The 5,224-nt window shown below is 36.8% G+C and overlaps 1 non-coding gene across 1 annotated transcript; it reads right to left on the reverse strand.

Moving 5' to 3' along the window:
* Positions 1–4,876: 4,876 nt before the first annotated feature.
* Positions 4,877–4,984, reverse strand: LOC148568185 (small nucleolar RNA R71). Its single transcript, XR_015882959.1, has one exon. It is a non-coding gene; the product is annotated as a small nucleolar RNA R71 (small nucleolar RNA).
* Positions 4,985–5,224: the final 240 nt, after the last annotated feature.

A 5,224-nucleotide genomic window follows, 5' to 3' on the forward strand; every position in this document is an offset into this window, starting at 1 on the left:
AGCGAACAGCCACCAAGGTACTCCAACGTGGTTTCTACTGGCCTACACTTTACAGAGATTCCCGAGAGTTTGTACGTAACTGTGACAGTTGCCAGAGAGCTGGTAATTTGCCTCACAGTTACGCCATGCCTCAACAAGGAATCTTGGAGATTGAGTTGTTTGACGTATGGGGTATTGATTTCATGGGGCCTTTCCCACCATCATACTCAAACACTTATATTCTGGTGGCAATTGACTATGTATCAAAATGGGTTGAGGCCATTGCCACACCCACCAATGATACTAAAATAGTGCTGAAGTTCCTCCAGAAACATATATTCAGCAGGTTTGGTATCCCTAGGGTACTAATCAGTGATGGGGGCACTCACTTCTGCAATAAACAGCTTTACTCTGCCATGGTCCGGTATGGGATTCGCCACAAAGTGGTGACTCCATATCATCCACAGACAAATGGGCAAGCTGAAGTTCTAACAGAGAACTAAAAAGAATCCTGGAACAGACTGTAAGTACCCGTAGAAAAGATTGGGCACGAAGCTTGGATGATGCTCTGTGGGCTTACAGAACAGCATTCAAGACTCCTATAGGGACCTCTCCGTACCAACTTGTGTATGGTAAGGCTTGTCACCTGCCCGTGGAACTGGAACATAAGGCCTACTGGGCAACCAGATTCCTAAACTTTGATGCCAAACTAGCTGGAGAAAAAAGATTGCTCCAGCTGAATGAGCTAGAGGAATTCAGATTCACTGCCTTCGAAAATGCCAAGCTTTATAAAGAGAAGTCAAAAAGGTGGCATGACAGAAAGCTGTCATCTAGAATCTTTGAACCAGGACAAAAGGTTCTGTTGTTTAACTCTAGGCTCAGGCTATTCCCCGGAAAACTGAAGTCCCGGTGGAGGGGACTGATGAGCGGATAATTTGTACGCTTTTTGGCATTGTTTTTAGTATGTTTTTAGTAGGATCTAGTTACTTTTAGGGATGTTTTCATTAGTTTTTATGTTAAATTCACATTTCTGGACTTTACTATGAGTTTGTGTGTTTTTCTGTGATTTCAGGTATTTTCTGGCTGAAATTGAGGGACTTGAGCAGAAATCAGATTCAGAGGTTGAAGAAGGACTGCTGATGCTGTTGGATTTTGACCTCCCTGCACTCAAAGTGGATTTTCTGGAGCTACAGAACTAAAAATGGCACGCTTGTAATTGCGTTGGAAAGTAGACATCCAGGGCTTTCCAGCAATGTTAAATAATCCATACTTTGGCCGAGTTTAGACAACGTAAAAGGGCGTTGAACGCCAGTTCTACGCTGCTGTTTGGAGTTAAACGCCAGAAACAAGTCACAAACCAGAGTTGAACGCCAGAAATACGTTACAACCTGGCGTTCAACTCCAGAAAGAGCCTCTGCACGTGTAACATTCAAGCTCAGCCCAAGCACACACCAAGTGGGCCCCGGAAGTGGATTTATGCATCAATTACTTACTTTTGTAAACCTTAGTAGCTAGTTTATTATAAATAGGACTTTTTACTATTGTATTAGACATCTTTGATCAGTTGTATGCAATCTTAGATCACGTTGGAGGGCTGGCCTCTCGGCCATGCCTGAACCTTCTTCACTTATGTATTTTCAGTGGTAGAGTATCTACACTCCATAGATTAAGGTGTGGAGCTCTGCTGTTTCTCAAAGATTAATGCAAAGTACCACTGTTTTTCTATTCAATTCATCTTATTTCGCTTCTAAGATATTCATTCGCACTTCAACCTGAATGTGATGAACGTGACAATCATCATCATTCGTTATGAACGCGTGGCTGACAACCACTTCCGTTCTCCCTTAGATTGAATGAGTATCTCTTAGATCTCTTAATCAGAATCTTCGTAGTGTACGCTAGATTGATGGCGGCATTCAAGAGAATCCGGAAAGTCTAAACCTTGTCTGTGGTATTCCGAGTAGGATTCAATGATTGAATGACATTGACGAGCTTCAAACTCGCGAGTGCTGGGCGTAGTGACAGACGCAAAAGGAGGGTGAATCCTATTCCATCATGATCGGGAACCTCAGATGATTAGCCGTGCCGTGACAGGGCATCTTGGACCATTTTCACAAGAGGAGGGGATGTAGCCACTGACAACGGTGATGCCCTTGCATAAAGCCAGCCATGGAAAGGAGTAAGACTAATTGGATGAAGGCAGCAGGAAGGCAGAGGTTCAGAGGAACGAAAGCATCTCTATACGCTTATCTGAAATTCTCACCAATGAATTACATAAGTGTTTCTGTCCTTCTTCTATTACTTATTTTCAAAAACTCCATAACTATTTTATATCCGCCTGACTGAGATTTACAAGGTGACCATAGCTTGCTTCATACCAACAATCTCCGTGGGATTCGACCCTTACTCACGTAAGGTATTACTTGGACGACCCAGTGCACTTGCTGGTTAGTTGTATCGAAGTTGTGACAAATTATGAATTGAGATTAGAGCACCAAGTTGTTGGAGCCATTACCAGAGATCACAATTTCGTGCACCAAGTTTTTGGCGCCGTTGCCGGGGATCGTTCGAGTTTGGACAACTGACGGTTCATCTTGTTGCTCAGATTGGGTAACTTTCTTTTCGTTTGCTTTTCAAAAAGTTTTCAAAAAAAATTTTCAAAAAAAATTTTCAAAAATCTTTCAAAAATGTATCCTTTGTTTTCGAAAAAAAAAATAAAAATAAAAATGTTTTCAAAAATATATTTTTCTTCAGAATTTTTAAGAATGAATTCTAGTGTTTCATAAAGCATGTTGAAGTCTGGTTGGCTGTAAAGCCACGACTGTAGGGCATGTTAGGCGTGTCATGTCTGAGTTACATACTAAAGCTTGGCTGGCTATTAAGCCATGCCTGACCCTTTGATTGGGGCTTTAGACTAAAGAGCATAAGATTCCTGGAATTTATATTAAAAATTTTGGAATCCTTATTTTTGTTTTTCAAATAATTTTCGAAAAAATACAAAAAAAAATTAGAAAATCATAAAAAAAAAATTATTTTTGTGTTTCTTGAGTCAAGTTGTAAGTTTGGTGTCAATTGCATATTCATCTTGCATTTTTCGAAAATTCATGCATTCATAGTGTTCTTCATGATCTTCAAGTTATTCTTGGTAAGTCTTCTTGTTTGATCTTGATGTTTTCTTGTTTTGTGTTGTATGGTGTTTTTCATATGCATTCTTGCATCCATAGAGTCTAAGCATCAAAGATTTCTAAGTTTGGTGTCTTGCATGTTTTCTTTGCATTAAAAATTTTTCAAAAATGTGTTCTTGATGTTCATCATGATCTTCATAGTGTTCTTGGTGTTCATCTTGACATTCATAGCATTCTTGCATGCATTCATTGTTTTGATCTAAAAATTTCATGCATTGCATAAATTTCATGTTTTTCTCTCTCATCATAAAAATTCAAAAAAATCAAAAAAATATTTTTCCCTTTTTCACTCATAAATTTCGAAAATTTGAGTTGACTTTTTCAAAAATTTTTAAAATTTTGTTGTTTTTATGAGTCAAATCAAATTTTCAATTTAAAAATCTTATCTTTTTCAAAATCTTTTTCAAAAATCAAATCTTTTTCATTTTTCTTAGTTATTTTCGAAAATTTTAAAAATATTTTTCGAAAATCTTTTTCTTATTTTTATATCATATTTTCGAAAATAACAATCATCAATTAATGTTTTGATTCAAAAATTTCAAGTTTGTTACTTACTTGTTAAGAAAGATTCAAACTTTAAGTTCTAGAATCATATCTTGTGATTTCTTGTGAATCAAGTCATTAATTGTGATTTTAAAAATCAAATCCTTTTCAAAAACTAATTTCAAAAATATCTTTTTATCTTATCTTTTTAAAAAAATTGATTTCAAAATATCTTTTCTAACTTCCTAACTTCTTATCTTTTCAAAATTTGTTTCAACTAACTAACTAACTTTTGTTTTGTTTCTTATCTTTTTCAAAACCACCTAACTAACTCTCTCTCTCTAATTTTCGAAAATATCTTCCCTCTTTTTCAAAATTTCTTTTTAATTAACTAATTATTTCAATTTTTAAATCTTAAATTTCGAAAATTACTAACATTTTTCAAAAACTATTTTTGAAAATTACTAACTCGTTTTCAAAAATTATTTTCGAAAATCCTCTCCCTCTCTCATCTTATTCTATTTATTTATTCATCTACTAACATCTCTTCCTCACATCACTCACCAAATTCGAACCCCCTCTTCTATCTGTGTTCGATTTTTTTTCTTCTTTTCTTCTTCTACTAACAATAAGGAATTTCTTTACTGTGACATAGAGGATTCCTCTTCTTTTCTTTTTCTCTTCTCTTTCTTATGAGCAGGGACAAAGAAAAAGGCATTCTTGTTGAAGCTGATCCAGAACCTGAAAGGACTCTGAAGAGAAAACTAAGAGAAGCTAAATTACAACAATCCAGAGACAACCTTATTGAAAATTTCGAACAAGTAAAGGAGATGGCAGCCGAACCCAACAACAATAATGCAAGGAGGATGCTTGGTGACTTTACTGCACCTAATTCCAATTTACATGGAAGAAGCATCTCCATTCCTGCCATTGGAGCAAACAACTTTGAGCTAAAACCTCAGCTAGTTTCTCTGATGCAGCAGAACTGCAAGTTTCATGGACTTTCATCTGAAGATCCTTTTTAGTTCTTAACTGAATTTTTGTAGATCTGTGATACTGTTAAGACTAATGGAGTAGATCCTGAAGTCTACAGGCTCATGCTTTTCCCTTTTGCTGTAAGAGACAGAGCTAGAGTGTGGTTGGATTCTCAACCCAGAGATAGCCTGAACTCTTGGGATAAGCTGGTCACTACTTTCTTAGCCAAGTTCTTTCCTCCTCAAAAGCTGAGCAAGCTTAGAGCTGATGTTACAACCTTCAGACAGAAAGAAGGTGAATCCCTCTATGAAGCTTGGGAAAGATACAAGCAGCTGACCAAAAAGTGTCCTTATGACATGCTTTCAGAATGGACCATCCTTGATATATTCTATGATGGTTTATCTGAGCTATCAAAGATGTCATTGGATACTTCTGCAGGTGGATCCATTCACCTAAAGAAAACGCCTGCAGAAGCTCAAGAACTCATTGACATGGTTGCTAATAACCAGTTTATGTACACTTCTGAGAGGAATCCTGTGAGTAATGGGATGCCTATGAAGAAGGGAGTTCTTGAAATTGATACTCTGAATGCCATATTAGCT

Source organism: Arachis ipaensis, chromosome B4 (genome assembly GCF_059453495.1).
Source record: "Arachis ipaensis isolate K30076 ecotype BB chromosome B4, ASM5945349v1, whole genome shotgun sequence".
Classification (NCBI taxonomy): domain Eukaryota; kingdom Viridiplantae; phylum Streptophyta; class Magnoliopsida; order Fabales; family Fabaceae; genus Arachis; species Arachis ipaensis.